The sequence below is a fragment of the Lepus europaeus genome, chromosome 9, assembly GCF_033115175.1.
Source record: "Lepus europaeus isolate LE1 chromosome 9, mLepTim1.pri, whole genome shotgun sequence".
NCBI classification, from domain to species: Eukaryota; Metazoa; Chordata; class Mammalia; order Lagomorpha; family Leporidae; genus Lepus; species Lepus europaeus.
Window position 1 is genome coordinate 67,831,470 of NC_084835.1, and position 19,710 is coordinate 67,851,179.

Genomic DNA, 19,710 nt, shown 5'->3' on the forward strand with positions numbered 1-19,710 from the left:
CAGAATTCCTACTTTCAAGTTTATGTCCAAAGAAAGTAAAATCATCATCTCAAAGAAATTCTGCACTCCTATTTTCATGGTAGTACTATCCACAATACCAAGGATAGGACAACCTAAGTGTTAATTTATGAATGATTTAAAAAAGTATTCTGTTTATCAAAGAGAACAATCAATAGAGTGAAGACACAGCTGACAGAATGGGGAAAAATATTTGCAAGCTATTATCTATCAAAGGATTAATATCCAGAATATATCAGAAACTCCAAAAACTCAACAATAAACAACAACCAATTCAATTAAGAAATCAGCCAAGGACCTCAAAAGACAGTTCCCAAAGGAAGAAACACAAATGAAAAGCAAATATATGAAAAAAGCTCAATATCACAAAACCATCAGGGAAATGCAAATCTAAACCACAAAGGCTGTGAACAGGTTTTTTTTATTATTATTATTTTCATACTATTTATTGAACTCTTTATTTAACAGAGAGTTAATAATATGTGTATAAAGTTAATTGAAAATAAGAGAGGGAGGAGGATGGGAAGTGGGAGTGTGGATTGGGGGGGGCACAATGGGAAGAATCACCATGTTCCTAAAGTTGTAATTATGAAATGTATGAAGCTTGTAACTTCAAAGCTGTATAGTTCTGCATACATTCCTAAGGACTTACTTTTAAGGGTACAGTTTAAAAACATACCATTGGACACCAACTCCCCATAAGCAGAGTGGTAAAAAAGCATTTTAAGTATTAAAGTGATCATAGGGATAGGATTAAGTGTTAAAGTGATCATACAAATAGGATTAAGTGCTTGGTAATAATAATAGAATTAAAAAGTTGTGAACATTCCAACATAGGAAGCAGTCCATACAGCAGACTCATAGGAAGACAATCACTTAAAGTAGCACTCTAACCTCAGAATCAGCCCTTAAGTCACTCTGGTCTAGCTGAAAAGCCCACAACAGCATTTCAAGCATGGAAAGCCAAGATACTGTAGCAAAAAATGTCTTGCATAAAGGACCTTGGTGGGTGACACCCCAGTGGAAAGAAGTGACCATCAAAGAAGGAGGTACTTTTCTCTGAAGGCGAAAGAGAAATCCCACTTTATTTATGGCCTTGTCTAAATATTGAAGGTGTTTGTGGACTCAAAAGGCTTCCACAGAGTAGGCAGCTCATGTCAACAGCCTCAAGTGATCACTGAGGTCATACTTAAGAATGTTAATTGTTAAATTAACAACAGGATTCACTGTGCACTAACTTTCTATTCAGGACCTCTGTCCTCAAAGAGTTGTATTATGAGAGTTAATAGCAAAACTTGTTCCAAAAGATTTACTTCATTTTAGTGTATAAAGTGCAGGATACCCTTATGTCTCATAAGTTTTAAATAAGCCTAAGTGCCCAATTCTATTGCCTGTTTCCTTGTGTGCTTCTTCAATTAATGATAAAACTTGTTCTCAAAGGAAAAAAAGCATATTATCACAAAAATTAAAAGAAAAATAAGAAAGGAAGCAGGAGAAAAGGTGGGAGTAAGGAATGGAGGGAGGATGGGTGGAAAGTATCATTATGTACTTAAAACTGCATGTATGAGATACATGAAATTTTTTCCATTTATATAAATTTTAAAAATTAAATAATAAAAAACCACACCTCATCCTTGTCAGAATAGCTAAAATCCAAAAGACAGAGTTACAAATGCAGATGAGGATGTGGATAAAGGGAAACTCTCATACACTATTGGTAGTATTATAAATTAGTTCAGCCACTGTGGAAAGCAGTATGAAGAATTTTTTTTAAATAAAAACTAAAAATAAGGGCTGGCACTGTGACATTGTGGATAAAGGCACTGCCTAAAATACCAGCATCCAATATGGGTGCTGGTTCAAGTCTCGGTTGCTCTACTCTTCATGCAGCTCTCTGCTATGGCCTGGGAAAGTGATAGAAGATGGTTCAAGTCCTTGGGCTCCTGCACCCGTGTGGGAGACCCAGAAGAAGCTCCGGGCTCCCGACTTTGGATCGGTGCAGTCCTAGCCATTGCAGCCAATTGGGGAGTGAACCAGAGGATGGAAGACCTCTCTTTCTGCCTCTCCTTCTCTCTCTGTGTAATTATGACTTTCAAAGAAATAAATAAATCTTTAAAAACAAACTAGAAATTGACTTCCATATAATCCAGTGATTCCACTACTGGATATATACCCAAAAGACATATACATATTATATCAAAGAGATACCTGCATCACCATGTTTATAGTAGCACTGTTTACAATAGCCAAAATATGGAATCATTCAAGGTGTCCATCATCAGATGAATGGATAAAGAAAATGTGATACATATATAAAATATACCATTAAATAGATGTATATGTATATCCATATATGTATATGTATTTATATATTTGTCAAATTGGTAAGAATGCTATATTATCATAGTTTTAATGATATGTGATTATTTTAATTTTACCGTATATGAATCAAATTGACATCTTTCATTTGATATTGGTTATAACCCTGGCGGTATTCCTACTGAAGTATGATCTATTTATTTTTTACTTGTTGAACCCTTTATTTGATGAAGCACTAAGTCTTTGGATATAATGTAAATTATAAATATGTTATCTCAAACATAAAAAAATTAAGTTTAAAAAATACATAAATGATGTCCAACTTCAAATTTTAAAATAATAAAATGTGGTATACTTTTATGTATGCCATGGAGCATCATTCAGGCATAAAAAGAAGCAGCAAATCTTTGCATTTGGGACAGCATGGGTAAACCTAGAGGACATAATAAAAAATTAAATAAACTGGAAATAAAAGGAAAGATACTGGGTAATCTTAGTACATGTACATGCCAAAAATCTCAAACATAAGAAACAGAGAGCAGAATTATGCTTGCCAAAGGCACAGTAATGGGGAAAGTAGAAAATATTGATCAAAGGATAATGGGGGGCGGAGCCAAGATGGCGGATAGTGAGGACGTGCGCCTTAGTTTGGGAAAATAAAGTTTCATAAAAGTGGAATTACTGTAGCCTCAGGAAAAGATTCAAGGAAAAAACTGCAGAGGAAACGCTTCCGGATCTAGTGGATGTGACACAGAGAACCTACAGGGAGCCCACCGCGTGGAAACCCAACCGCGGGAGCCGAGCCGCAGAATCTCACCAGCGCGGGAACGAGCGGGAGGTAAGACATAGGCATCAGAAACCCGAGACATTGGGCGTGGGGGGAAGCAGAGGCCTCTCAGATTCACTCACAGAGCAAAACAAAGAGCAGGCACCATTTTACATATCTAAAGCGCCGCCAAGGAGTTCACAAACTCAGTAACTTAGAACTTTGGTGAAACTTGAGAACACATTGAGGGCTGCATAAACTCTTTGTGTGGTTCCAGGGGTAGATCAAACAAATACTCACAGAGGCCAGATTTCAACTACACTCAATTCCACTCACCTGTACCAAATAACTTCCCAACTGAGTAAAAAAAAGAGAGAGAGAGAGAGAGAGAGCAATCCAGCAAGGAGCAAGGGAGAGAACAATCTGGGTGAGTCGCTTTTTGCACAGCCTTAAAACTGAAGAAACAAGCGGAGCTCTCTGGCCACACCCATCACAGCCTCTAAGGATCCATCAAAGCAGACAGCCCACTTAGAGGCATAGTATAACGAGAAAACAACCACCACAGCCAAAAAAAAAAAAAAAAAACCATAAATTATCTCCAAAATACCAAACAACAAACATAGAAAACAAGGTAACAAGAGCAAGGAAGACACTATGATGCCCCCAAATGAACAAGACACCCCAATTCAAGATTATGAAGATGAAGAGATAGAGGAAATGCAAGAAGTGGATCTCAAAAAATTGATAAGAACATTAAGAAGTTCTCGAAAAAAAATTCTTGAACTACAGAAATCCTTAATGGACAAGATAGAAAATCTCTCTCATGAAAATGAAATATTAAGGAGGAATCAAAATGAAATGAAACAACTAGTGGAACAAGAAACTGTGATAGTGACAAAAAACCACAATGAAATGAAGAATTCAATAGATCAAATGACAAACACATTAGAGAGCCTTAAAAATAGAATGGGTGAAGCAGAAGAGAGAATATCGGCATTAGAAGACAGAGAACAGGAAAGGAAACAGTCAAATCAAAGAAAAGAAGAAGAAATCAGAAACCTAAAAAATACTGTCAGGAATCTACAGGATACTATTAAAAAACCTAACATTCGGGTTCCAGGAGTTCCTGAAGGCATGGAGAGGGAGAAAGGATTAGAAGGCCTTTTTAGTGAGATACTAGCAGAAAATTTCCCAGGTTTGGAGAAGGACAGAGACATCCTAGTACAGGAAGCTCATAGAACCCCTAATAAACATGATCAAAAGAGATCCTCACCACGACACATCGTAATCAAACTCACCACAGTGAAACACAAAGAAAAGATCCTAAAATGTGCAAGAGAGAAACACCAGATTACTCTCAGAGGATCTCCAATTAGACTCACAGCAGACTTCTCATCAGAAACCCTACAAGCTAGGAGAGAATGGCAAGATATAGCCCAGGTACTAAGAGAGAAAAACTGCCAGCCCAGAATATTATATCCTGCAAAGCTCTCATTTGTGAATGAAGGTGAAATTAAGACTTTTCATAGCAAACAGAAACTGAAAGAATTTGTCGCCACTCGTCCAGCCCTGCAAAAGATGCTTAAAGATGTGTTACATACAGAAACACAGAAACACGGTCACCAATATGAAAGAAGATAAAGGAAGGAAACCTCACAGCAAAAGATCACAGGAGTCTCAAACCATATATTAGAAAAAATCTTTGGCAAATGACAGGGCAAAGTTACTCCTTCTCAATAGTCACATTGAATGTTAATGGCTTGAACTGTCCAGTTAAAAGACACCGATTGGCTGATTGGGTTAAGGAACAAAACCCATCCTTTTGCTGCTTACAAGAAACTCATCTTCCCAACAATGATCCATACAGGCTGAAAGTGAAAGGCTGGAAAAAGATATACCATGCCAACAGAAATGAAAAAAGAGCGGGCATAGCCATCTTAATATCGGACACCATATACTTTACCACAAAAACTGTCAGGAGAGACAAAGAGGGGCACTATTTAATGATTAAGGGATCCATTCAACAGGAAGATATAACGATTATCAATGTATATGCACCTATTTACAGGGCACCAGCTTATTTAAAAGACTTGTTAAGGGACTTAAAGGGAGACTTAGACCCCAATACAATAGTACTGGAGGACTTCAATACTCCACTCTCAGAGATAGACAGATCAACAGGACAGAAGATCAACAAGGAGACAGTAGATGTAAATGACACTATAGCCCAAATGGATCTAACAGATATCTACAGAACATTTCACCCTACATCTAAGGACTTTACATTCTTCTCAGCAGTACATGGAACCTTCTCTAGGATTGACCACATACTAGGCCATAAAGCAAGTCTCAGCAAATTCAAAAGAACTAGAATCATACCATGCAGCTTCTCAGACCACAAAGGAATGAAATTGGAAATTAGCAACTCGGGAATCCCTAGAGCACATGCAAACACATGGAGATTGAACAACATGCTCCTGAATGAACAATGGGTCATAGAAGAAATTAAAAGAGAAATCAAAAATTTTCTGGAAGTAAATGAGGATAACAGCACAACATACCAAAACCTATGGGATACGATAAAAGCAGTGTTAAGAGGAAGTTTATATCGATAGGTGCCTACATCAAGAAATTGGAAAGGCACCAAAGAGATGAGCTTTCAAGTCATCTCAAGGATCTAGAAAATCTGCAGCAAACCAAACCCAAACCTAGTAGGAAAAGAGAAATAATTAAAATCAAAGAAGAAATCAACAGGATTGAATCCAAAAAAAAAAAAAAAACAACATAACAAAAAATCAGCCAAACGAGGAGCTTGTTTTTTGAAAAAATAAACAAAATTGACACCCCATTGGCTCAACTAACTAAAAAAAGAAGAGAAAAGACCCAAATCAATAGGATCAGAGATGAAAAGGGAAACGTAACTACAGACACCACAGAAATAAAAAGAATCATCAGAAATTACTACAAGGACTTGTATGCCAGCAAACAGGGAAATCTATCAGAAATGGACAGATTCTTGGACACATACAACCTCCCTAAATTGAGCCAGGAAGACATAAAAAACCTAAACAGACCCATAACTGACACAGAAATTGAAACAGTAATAAAGGCCCTCCCAACAAAGAAAAGCCCAGAACCAGATGGATTCACTGCCGAATTCTACCAGACATTTAAAGAAGAACTAACTCCATTTCTTCTCAAACTATTTAAAACAAGTGAAAGAGAAGGAATCCTCTCAACTTCTTTCTATGAAGCCAGCATCACCTTAATTCCTAGGCCGGAAAAAGATGCAGCATTGAAAGAGAATTACAGACCAATATCCCTGATGAACATAGATGCAAAATACTCAATAAAATTCTGGCCAATAGAATGCAACAACACATCAGAAAGATCATCCACCCAGACCAAGTGGGATTTACCCCTGGTATGCAGGGATGGTTCAATGTTCGCAAAACAATCAATGTAATACACTACATTAACAGACTGCAGAAGCAAAACCATATGATTCCCTCAATAGACACAGAGAAAGCATTTGATAAAATACAACACCCTTTCATGATGAAAACTCTAAGCAAACTGGGTATGGAAGGAACATTCCTCAATACAATCAAAGCAATTTATGAAAAACCCACGGCCAACATCCTATTGAATGGGGAAAAGTTGGAAGCATTTCCGCTGAGATCTGGTACCAGACAGGGATGCCCACTCTCACCACTGCTATTCAAGATAGTTCTGGAAGTTTTAGCCAGAGCTATTAGGCAAGAAAAATAAATTAAAGGGATACAAATTGGGAAGGAAGAACTCAAACTATACCTCTTTGCAGATGATATGATTCTTTATTTAGGGGACCCAAAGAACTCTACTAAGAGACTACTGGAACTCATTGAAGAGTTTGGCAAAGTAGCAGGATATAAAATCAATGCACAAAAATCAACAGCCTTTGTATACACAGGCAATGCCACGGCTGAGGAAGAACTTCTAAGATCAATCCCATTCACAATAGCTACAAAAACAATCAAATACCTTGGAGTAAACTTAACCAAGGACATTCAAGATCTCTACGATGAAAATTACAAAACCTTAAAGAAAGAAATAGAAGAGGATACCAAAAAATGGAGAAATCTTCCATGCTCATGGATTGGAAGGATCAATATCATCAAAATGTCCATTCTCCCAAAAGCAATTTATACATTCAATGCAATACCAATCAAGATACTGAAGACCTTCTTCTCAGATCTGGAAAAAATGATGCTGAAATTCATATGGAGACACAGAAGACCTCGAATAGCCAAAGCAATCCTGTACAACAAAAACAAAGCCGGAGGCATCACAATACCAGATTTCAGGACATACTATGTGGCGGTTGTTATCAACACAGCATGGTACTGGTACAGAAACAGATGGATAGACCAATGGAACAGAATAGAAACACCAGAAATCAATCCAAACATCTACAGCCAACTTATATTTGATCAAAGATCCAAAACTAATCCCTGGAATAAGGACAGCCTATTCAATAAATGGTGCTGGCAAAATTGAATTTCCACGTGCAGAAGCTTGAAGCAAGACCCATACCTTTCACCTTACACAAAAATTCACTCAACGTGGATTAAAGACTTAAATCTATGACCCGAAACCATCAAATTATTAGAGAGCATTGGAGAAACCCTGCAAGATATAGGCACAGTCAATGAGTTCTTGGAAGAAAACCCAGGAGCACAGGCAGTCAAAACCAAAATTAACTATTGGGATTGCATCAAATTGAGAAGTTTCTGTACTTCAAAAGAAACAGTCAGGAAAGTGAAGAGGCAACCGACAGAATGGGAAAAAATATTTGCAAACTATACTACAGATAAAGGGTTGATAACCAGAATCTACAAAGAAATCAAGAAACTCCACAACAACAAAACAAACAACCCACTTAAGAGATGGGCCAAGGACCTCAATAGACATTTTTCCAAAGAGGAAATCCAAATTGCCAACAGACACATGAAAAAATGTTCAAGATCACTAGCCATCAGAGAAATGCAAATCAAAACCACAATGAGGTTTCACCTCACCCCGGTGAGAATGGCTCACATTCAGAAATCTACCAACAATAGATGCTGGAGAGGATGTGGGGAAAAAGGGACCCTAATCCACTGTTGGTGGGAATACAAACTGGTTAAGCCACTATGGAAGTCTGTCTGGAGATTCCTCAGAAACCTGAACATAACCCTACCATACAACCCAGCCATCCCACTCCTTGGAATTTACCCAAAGGAAATTAATTTGGCAAACAAAAAAGCTGTCTGCACATTAATGTTTATTGCAGCTCAATTCTCAACAGCTAAGACCTGGAACCAACCCAAATGCCCATCAACAGTAGACTGGATAAAGAAATTATGGGACATGTACTCTATAGAATACTATACAGCAGTAAGAAACAAAGAAACCCAGTCATTTGCAACAAGATGAAGCAATCTGGAAAACATCATGCTGAGTGAATTAAGCCAGTCCCAAAGAGACAAATATCATTTGTTTTACCTGATTGGTGACAACTGAGCACCAAAGGGGAAACCTGTTGAAGTGATATGGACACTATAAGAAACAATGACCGGATCAGCTCTTGTCCTGACTCTAGGTGTACAATGTAATACTTTATCCTTTTTACTATTTGTTTTTATTGTTGTTGTTGTTGTTGTTCTAGTACTAGTGGTTGAACTCTGTAATTAACACACAATTATTCTTAGGTGTTTAAATTTTAACTGAAAAGTGATCCCTGTTAAATTTAAGAGTGGAAAAAGAGAGGGAGGAGATGTACAATTTGGGACATGCACAATCAGACTTGCCCCAAATGATGGAGTTAGAAATGTGCCAGGGGATTCCAATACAATCCCATCAAGGTGGCATGTACCAATGCCATCTCACTAGTCCAAGTGATCAATTTCAGTTCACATTCGATGGCTCTGATAGGTCTAAGAGTCAAAGGGATCACACAAACAAGACAAGTGTCTGCTAATACTAACTGGTAGAATCAAAAAGGGAGAGAAAGATCCAACATGGGAAGCGGGATACACAGCAGACTCATAAAATGGCAGATGTCCTAAACAACACTCTGGCCTCAGAATCAGCCCTTAAGGCATTTGGATCTGGCTGAAGAGCACATGAGAGTATTGTAGGCATGGAAAGCCAAGATACCATGGAAAAGAAAAAAAAAAAAAAGAAGACCTAAATGAAAGATCTCTGCGAGTGAGATCCCAGTGGAAAGAACAGGGCCATCAAAGAAGGAGGTACCTTTCTCTGAAGGGAGGAGAGAACTTCCACTTTGACGATGACCCTATCGGAGTAAGATCAAAATCGGCGAACTCTAAAGGCTTCCATAGCCCTGGCAACTCATGACTAGAGCCTAGGGAGATTACTGACGCCATGAACAGGAGTGTCAAATTGTTAAGTCAGCAACAGGAGTCACTGTGTACTTACATCCCATGTGGGACCTGTCCTTAATGTGTTGTCTAATGTGCAGTGATGCTATAACTAGTACTGAAACAGTATTTTTACACTTTGTGTTTCTGCGTGGGTACAAACTGATGAGATCTTTACTAATTATATACTGAATCGATCTTCTGTATATAAAGATAATTGGAAATGAAAAAAAAAAAAAACCTGGTGTTAAATTGGAAATGGCATAGAAAATTAATTAATTTTTTAAAAAAAACAATATGTAGGATCTCTGTCTTTAATGTGCTGTACACTCTTATTTAATGCTATAACTAGTACTCCAACAGTATTTTTTTCACTTTGTGTTGCTATATGGGGGCAAACTGTTGAAATCATTACCTAATATATGCTAAACTGATCTGTATATAAAGAGAATTGAAAATGAATCTTGATGTGATTGAAAGGGGAGAGGGAGCGGGAAAGGGGACGGTTGTGGTGGGAGGGAAGTTTTGGGAGGGGGGAGACATGTAACCCATAAGCTGTACTTTGGAAATTTATATTCATTAAATAAAAGTTTAATTAAAAAAAAGGATAATATACCAGTTCTGGGGACCTAATGTACAGGATGTTGACTAGCATAATAATGCTATATTTGTATTGTTTTAATTGAATATATTTGTGGACTACAATGTAATAACTTGATATTGATTCAATGGGTGATGATCAAATCTGGTTAATTAGTTTTATCACATTTTTTGCAATTTTTCATTAACAACAACTGGACATGTCTATGGGTACAGTGTGACATTTCAACAAATGTACAGAATGTGTATTGAACAACAAAGCAATCAATGTTTTCTTCTACTTGTCATTATAGCATACTTGCAACCATTGAGCACCTCTCCTTTATCCATTCATAAAACATATGATAGCTTATTGTGAATTACAGTCACCCCACAGTTACATAGAATATGAGGACTTATTCTTTGTGTCAACCATGTTTGGGTATCCATTATTCAACAGCCCTTCATCTCCTTTATCCACCCACCAACCCTCATCTCCTTCCAAACTCAACAATACTATCCTACATTCAGATTGACTTTTTTTAGCTTCCACATACAAGAGAACACACAGCATCTTTCTGAATCAGTCTCATTTTTTAACATTATGTCCTCCATTTCCATTCATTTTGCTGTCGATTATAGGATATTGTTCATTTTCATTGCTGAATAATATTCTATTGTATGCATATACCCATATTTTCTTTATCCATTCATCTATTGATTAGCATGCAGTTGGACTCCATATCTGAGATATTGTGTATAGTGCAAAAATAAAAGTGGGAGTAGAGCTATATCTTTGATATGCTGATTTCATTTCCTTTGAATGTATACTAAGAACCAGAATGAATGGTTCATTAGATAGCTCAATTTCTATTTTTCAAGAAATTTCCATAATGTACTCCAAAAGACTATTAATTTAAATTCCAAGCAATAGTATGTAAGAGTTCTGTTTTCTCCATAACCTTGTCAGCATTTGTTATTTTTGGTCTTTCAGATAATAGCCATTTTAAGTGGGATGAAATGAAATCTAGCTGTGGTTTTGATTTACATTTCTCTGATAGTTAATTATGTTGATCATTTTTTCATAAATGTATTGACTGTTTTAATTTTTTCTTTTGATAGGGTCTATTCATATCATTTACCCATTTTTAATTGGATTATTTGGAGTTTTTACTATTGAATTTTTTAGTTCCTTATGTATTCTGGATATCAATTTATTTTCAGATGAATCATTTCTTAACATTTACTTAACATTTAATTATTAATTTGAGAGACAGAGAAAGAGAAAGGAGAGAAATCTTCCATCTGCTGGTTCAATTCCCAAATGCCACAATGGCAGGGGTTAGAACAGGCAGCAGCCAGGAGCCTGGAACTCCATCTGGGCCTCATACATGGGTAGCAGGAGTCCAAGTACATGGACCATCTTCTGCTGCTATTCCAGTGCAGTAACAGGGAACTGGATGGGAAGCAGAGCAGCAGGGATGTCAAGGCACTCCCATATGTGATATCAGCATTGCAAACAGTGGTTTAACCCACTGTGCCACAATGCCAGCCCCAGATGAATAGTTTTCAAAAACATCTCCCATTCTGGCCGGCACCGCGGCTCACTAGGCTAATCCTCTGCCTTGTGGCGCTGGCATACCAGGTTCTAGTCCCAGTCAGGGCACCGGATTCTGTCCCGGTTGCCCTTCTTCCAGGCCAGCTCTCTGCTGTGGCCAGGGAGTGCAGTGGAGGATGGCCCAAGTGCTTGGGCCCTGCACCCCATGGGAGACCAGGAGAAGCACCTGGCTCCTGCCTTAGGATCAGCGTGCTGTGCCAGCCGCAGCGGCCATTGGAGGGTGAACCAATGGCAAAGGAAGGCCTTTCTCTCTGTCTCTCTCTCTCACTGTCCACTCTGCCTATCAAAAAATAAAATAAAATAAAAAACATCTCCCATTCTGTAGCTTGTCAATATCTCTGTTGTTTCCTCAGCCATTCAAAATCATAAAGCAATTTATAGTAAACTAAAAATTTTAATTGTGTTAAAAGTGTTAGTCTTTGCTACAGAAACCATGTAGAAATGCATACATGTTTGATTCTTAGCTTTTGTCTTGGAGTGTGAAAGGTAAGTATCTTATTTGAATCATAGAGGCCCAAACTTATCCCTCGTGGTAGGCAGAACTGTAAGAATGGTCTCCAGTGGCCCTCATTCTGCATAATCTACTCCTATTTAAAGGAGGGTAGAACCATGAACAATAAGATGCTTCCTGTGATTATATTACCATATATGGCAAAAGGGAGATTAACCTGGTAGTCCCAAAATAATCACACTGACCCTTTAAATGTAGTTTTCTCCAGATTACAACACAAAAGGAAATTGGAGAGAGTCTAAGAGTATAAAAGACTTGAAACACTGTCATGGCAGTGAAGATGGAGAACACCATGCGAGAAGGAATGTGGTGGCCTCCAAGGGTAGTGAGCAACCTGTGTCTGACAGCCAGCAAGGAAACCAGGATGTCAGACCTATAGGCACAAAAAACTGAACTCTCCCAACAACCTGAATGAATTTAGAGGAGTTAAGTCTTCCCCAGAGTTTCCAGATAATAACTCAACCCAATGACACTTTGATCTAAGCTTTGTGAAACCCTAAACAGAGAAACTCATTCCCACTTCTGAGCCACAAAACTATAAAAATAATAAATGGGCATGTTTTTAAGATGCTAAACTTATGGTAATGTTTTCATAGCAACACCCCTCATGCTGTACCATAACTAAAGACTGATTTTTCAGGCAGAATAATCCCTTCAAATAAATTCTGTTCCAAAAAATAACATTTATTTTAAAAAGGAGAAAAAAGTTTCTGGGAGCATTTTTGCATTTTGAGACTTGAGGTCTAGATTTTACATGGTTTTACTTCAATATAATATGAGTTTCTAAAAGGCAATAGAAAGTTTTATGTGCAAAGTTTTTGTTTTGTTTTAAATATAATGTTGATACAAAAAATTTTTCCCTGAGAGTTTATTACCCTCTCATTATACCAATCATGGTGAAAATAATTTCATGATCTCATGATCTGAAATTTGTTTTACAGTCAGTGATGAGAAATAAACCAATGTGATTAGTCAAGGAACATTTGAATATGGCTTTCTTTTTAAAAATAGAGGGCTGAACACTCTTGAATTTTAGCAGTAGAGTGGAATAATAGGATAAGAAATACTCTGACAACTTTTACTCTTGTGGCATTAACAATTGTCACCATGATTCTGCAAGCCAGTCTTTAGGGCCTTCCATGTTAGGATTTCAGCTACTGAACCTAACATCTTTAAGGCTATTTGCTACATTGCATCTGTCCAGTTACCCTCTTCAGAGGTGTTCCTTTAGACTTCTTCAGCTTTCAGTTCTCCTTGCTACCCTTTTTTTCTTTTCAAATCTAAGCCTCTCTAGAGAAGAGCTATACTTTACTCCAGGAGTAACTTCTATCCATGATTCCATTTCTTGAATTCTGTTGGATTTTTTACCTAAATCTAGCCCTCAAATTGCAAGCTTAATACCCCCCTTTTCCATAAGCTTCCCCCTTGATCTGCATTACATGAAATCTAAGATCCCTTCCAAATATAATATTAGATTAGTCCTTTTTAATTTATTTACTTAATGGAAGAGGAAAGTGACAGAGAGGGAGGGAGGGAGGGATGAAGAGAGGGATGAAGGCAGAGAGAGGTCTTCCACCTACTGGTTCACTTCCCAAATGGTCACAATGAAGAAAAGGGGCTTCCTCCTGAAGCCAGGAGCCAGAACTCCATCTGGGTCTTTCGTGTGCTTGGCAGCAGCCCAAGTACTTGAACTGTCCTCTGCTGCTTTTCTGGGCACATTAGCAAAGAGCTGAAACACAAAAGGAACAACCAGAATTTGAACCTGCTCTCCAATATGAGATGCTGGTATTGTAGATATCAGCTTAACTGTGTACTACAATGCCAGCCCCTAATTGGGCCTTTAATATAAAGTTAGAATATAATACATTTTTACAAGATTTAAGCTAGGAAGGCAAAGAAATAAGAAATGTCTCCTCATAACCTCATAATCGTTATGTCATAACAGATGTTTGGTGTAGCAATTAAGATGCCACTTTCAATGCCCATAGCCCACACTGGAGTGCCTAGGATCAAGTTCCAGCTCTGCTCAAGACTCCAGCTTCCTGCCAATGCAACTCTTGGAGGCAGTAGGTGGTGGCTTCAATGGCTGGGTCCCTGACACCCATGTGAGAGACCTGAATTGAGTCCCAGTTCTATTTTCAGCCTGACACAATCTTGGTCCTTGTAGGCACTTGGGGAATGAACCACCATGTAATCTCCTCTTCTGTACTCCTCTTCTCTTCTCTTCTCTTTTTTTTTCTCTTCTCTTCTCTTCTCTTTCCTATTCTCTTCTCTCTCTTCTCTCTCCTCTCCTCTCCTCTCTTTTCCTCTCCTCTCCTCTTTTCTTCTTTTTCTCTCTCTCTCTCCCCCCCTTCCTCTCTCTCTCCCTTCCTTTGTTCCCATCCTCTCCCTTTCTCCCTGTCACTCTCTTTCATTCTCAAGTAAGGAATTTATAAAAAGAAATGTCCTCAGTGATAATTTAATAAAATCCTTTTAAGACCTCAGAGAATGGTAAACAAGTATTGGCTAGGTTTTGCAGACCACAACCACCTCCAGGCTTTAAAACTATTTTTTTGACATCTCCTTCCCCAACAAGATAGTATGGGCACAAAATATGGAACCTTGAGGTAAGGAAATGCCCCTTTTATTTTATGTACTTTTCCTTCAAATATTGTCAGCTTCCCCAAACCTAAACAAGGGTTGTTAACAAATATTCCATAGGCATTTTGACTGATCTTGCCATTAAATATAAGGTCAAGATATCTATTAGCACCTTTGATTTCATTTAGCAGTAAGGCAGAAGACTGGCAAGAGAGAAGGGTGCAAAGCTTAAAGGCTGCTATGAGTCTGATTTTAGCATGTAGAATTGGATGGCTTGTAGTTTTATATTGCTAGGCTTTAAGAGAATTATCACATAATGACTGATACTTTGGGGAAATCATCAGGATATGAAATTAATTTCTTAGCCTGGAACTTTAATATTGCACATGAAGAATTAAGACATAACTAAAATCAAATATCCTTTATTAGCGATAATTCTCCTTAGCAAGAATGTCTTTGTACTCCCTCCTACCAAACCCCAACTCCACTCTAAGGTATTGATTCACAACCTGGCATCATCATCACTTACCTTTATTTCTAAACTGCAAGAAGTAATATAATTAAAACCAATTTGATTTGTCACTCCTGCCTACAGAATCAAGTCAAGAATTAAAAATAAGACTGAGAGATCCTTGCCCTACTAGATTTGGTTAAAAATATCTGCACAATTAAGTATTTTATGCCAGGAAAAAGAAACAAAGATTTAAGGATAAAATCACCAAATTGTCAAAAAAAATTTTTTAATCTTCCAAAGGTAACTTTTCCTGCATAGGTTATTTACAAAAAATGGAATTAAACAATGGGCTTATTTTGCTGCAAAAAATTAGAAATCCAAGAAGAATTTTTCAACAAACTTTTGGAAGACCCCTCATATGCCTCATATTCTTGTATGCTCCCATGTGTTATAAGCAACCTCACCTTCAGCCCCAACACTCCCAATCCTCACCCCATTCTTGTTAACCACACACTTCATTCCTAAAGCTCATTCAAAATAAATTGCCCTTCCTGAAAACATCCTCCATCACCAAATCACAGATCAAACTTTCTAGTTCCCACTCTCATCTTTCCTGCCCCTGTATGGATTAAGCATAGGGATTCAAAAAAAGTAATTGTTAAGAGCCTCTGTGACCGCATTTGATAATATAAGGAGATAAATACTGCTGTGGCATGATAAGGCCAAGTCATTCCAGAGAAATATTAGGAAGAGCTAGTTAAAATAATTCATAGATATTGATTATTAATAATTAATGTTTAAAAATTAATTCTTCCTTTAATGTGAAAGAAAAAATAAATCTTCTGATAAAGGGGAACTGCCAAACAAAGTAAACATCCTTTATGATCTCTTTCCCTCCCCCTATTCAATCCCCATTCATGGGATCATCCTCACCTCTCCCCTCCACAGGGACAAATATAACTGAACATAGGGAAAAGTCTGGCATCACTGAGACAACAAAGGGGATGAAATCAACAAAACTCAAAGAGAGAACAAATAGATTGAGACTCACATATATCAGAAGACAGAAGGGAGAAATGTGGGACAGCCCAAGATAAAACCAGTTCAACAGAAAGGCACTGAGGACATCTGCAGGAAATGAAAGTAGTAAGGGGAAGGACGAGTTAGGGAACAGACAGGAGGGAGGGTGGGAGAGCAATGTCCAAGACAGGAAAGGTTACAAACCTTCACTGTGGTTATCTGTTCCATCTGCTCACCAGAGACCACTGAAGATCATGTAGTACAAACCACTGAAGAGAATTCTGAAGACAACCAGCAAAACTAACGCCAGGTACCAAAAGAAAAGGGCACCTTGTGGTTTGTACTTCTATCTGACATTCATGACTTCTTATCCTTATTTATCTCACTCACTAAATTTAGAGAAGTCTTGTATATCTTTTTCTCTTGGTATCACACTGCGCCCTTACCCCACAGTAATTATTTGGGGTGGACACTGTCATTGCCCATCAATGTCCACTCTGTCCTTCCTCCATCCCAGTGGAACCCTGACTTGATTCAGGTAATACCAATTCTCAATTCAAGTAGGGCCCGTCACTGGGAAAGGATGACAGGGTATAGGGCAAGCTTTGGGATTGAGTTTATTTTTGGTCTTCTTGGAGATTTATGGATTCATTAGTGCTGCTAACTTGGATGCAAATGCCCTAAATTGAAGATCTGAAGATATTTTTGTACCTTCCCTCATCCTGGGATAAAATTTGATTATTCCAGCTGTAAGGATAATAATGCCCCAGACTAAAACACTCCCTGGTGATGGAACTCAACAGTTACCAAGTCACACATTCTCTCATTTCCAAGCAAGAAGTTGTGCTGGATTTCCAAAGAGAGATAAAATGTTCAACTCACCTAAGTTAAAGGAAAAAGCACAGAAATTAGTCAAAGCATTTTTAACAAAAATAAATGCACAAATTCCCTCCATTTATTTTTTTACTTCTCTTTTTGTGTGGTTTTCTTTCTTTTGAAGGCATTCTCCTCCCCATCTCTCTCTCTCTGCTGCTCTGCCTCCACCTTATGATTCTTCCTCCACCCACTCAGTATTCCCTTATTTCTGCCTACTTAATCAGAATATTAAACTTAAGTATATTTATTTTGTGAATAAAGCTTTAATAAATACCTGTTTTTAAAAAAAAATCAGGTGTATTGAATATTTTATGTCTTGGAAACCCAGTAAGATTTCTTTTTTGTATGTAAAATCTTTTCCATTGATTTTCTTTTTTTAATTATTTATTTATTTGAAAGGCAGAGTTATAGAGAGAAGCAGAGAGAGAGAGAGGTCTTCCATCCGCTGGTTCACTCACCAAGCCCACAATGGCTGGACCTGCGCGGATCCAAAGGCAGGGCAAAGAGCTTCTTCTGGGTCTCCCATGCAGGCTCAGGGGCCCAAGGACTTGGGTCATCTTCCACTGCTTTCCCAGGCCATAGCAGAGAGCTGGATCAGAAGTGGAGCAGCCAGGACTTGAACCGGTGCCCATATGGAATGCTGGCTCTGCAAGTGGTGGCTTTACCTGCTACGTCATGGCGCCGGCCCCTCTCCCATTGATTTTCTTCCCCAAAATCAGGAATACTCAATGGGAAAAGAAATCCTTCTAAAGAAAGATATCACTCTTGGCAGAAATGCCAGCAACTCTGTTATTAAATAAGCATATGGTGTACAACAAAATTTAATTTATCTAACCTTAGTAATGAAAATTCACTTAAAAATTTAAAAAATATGGGGCTGGCACTGTGGCATAGTGGTTAAAGCTGCCACCTGCAGTGCTGGCATCCCATGAGTGCTGGTTTGAGTCCCAGCTGCTCCACCTCTGATCCAACTCTCTGCTATAACCTGGGAAAGCCATAGAAGATGGCCCAACTCTGCAGACCCCTGCACTTGCATGGGAGACCCAGAAGAAGCTTCAGGCTCTTGGCTTCAGATCTGCCCAGCTCTGGCCCTTAAACCATTTGGGGAGTAAACCAGTGGATGGAAGACCTCTCTCTCTGCCTCTGCCTCCCTGTAACTCTTTCAAATAAATAAATAAATAAATCCTTTTTAAGAATTTAAAAATATGTTGTAGACTAAATTGTACAGAAAACCTCTTTTCTCGGAGATAATCAGGAAGTTCCACATCTGTAACTATAGAGTAGGAGGGCTGGCCCCCATATATGCACAGATTTTAAAGACACTATCAGATGTTTAGACTCTTACCTAAGGAATATTTTCTGTTTTTCAAAGAGTGGTGAAAATATTTACACCCCATGTGGGATCTGTCCCTAATGTGTCGTCTAAAGCCAAGTGATGCTATGACTGGTACTGAAACAGTATTTTTATACTTTGCGTTTCTGTGTGGGCGCAGACTGATGAGGTCTTTGCTAATTATATACTGAAGTGATCTTCTGTATATAAAGAGAATTGGAAATGAAAAAAAAAAAAAACCTGGTGTTAAAATGGAAATGGCATAGAAAATTAATTAATTTGAAAAAAAATTATGTAGGATCTCTGTCTTTAATGTGCTGTACATTGCTATTTAATGCTATAATTAGTAATCCAATGGTAGTTTTTTCACTTGATGTTGCTATATGGGCAAAATGTTGAAATCTTTACCTAATATATACTAAACTGATCTTCTGTATACAAAGAGAATTGAAAATGAATCTTTACATGAATGGAAGGGGAAAGGGAGCAGGAAAGGGGAGGGTTGCGGGCGGGAGGGAAGTTATGGGAGGGGGGAAGCCATTGTAACCCATAAGCTATACTTTGGAAATTTATATTCATTAAATAAAAGTTTAATAAAAAAAAAGAAAAGAAAATATTCTGCATTTATGAACAAGCTTCCTCACTTGAAATCTGGAGACTAATGGGCTCCCTGTCTGAGAGGAGAAGATCTTTACAGAGAGTGAGAAGTATACTCTTTCCTTGACAAAAGGTCATCTCTTAAACTAGGTTGATAAGATTGATTTTTTAATGAGTTTTCCCAATCCATAACAACAATTCATTTTCATTTGGGGACAGGGAAACCTAGTAAAACTTGATGCATGGCTCTACTTAGCTAAGACCCTAATTAAAAGTCAAATTTTTTCTTCCTTACTCATCCTCCACTAAATCACTACATACAGGCAGGCCTGGGATGCTCATCCCTGACCACATGGTGCAGATCATGCCAAACTGCGCTAATTGGATAATAATGACAACCACTTATTAACTGACAGGCACTTAATGTGAATTTGTAAATTCACAATTGTAATGAGAGATATAGACTTTTATCTCTATTTCATAAATAGGGAAAGAGAAACCCAAAATGGTACGAAGTCATTTGAGGCTACACCACAAGGAGGTATTAGAGTTGAAAGTTGGGCCGGCGCCGTGGCTCAACAGGCTAATCCTCCGCCTTGCGGCGCCGGCACACTGGGTTCTAGTCCCGGTCGGGG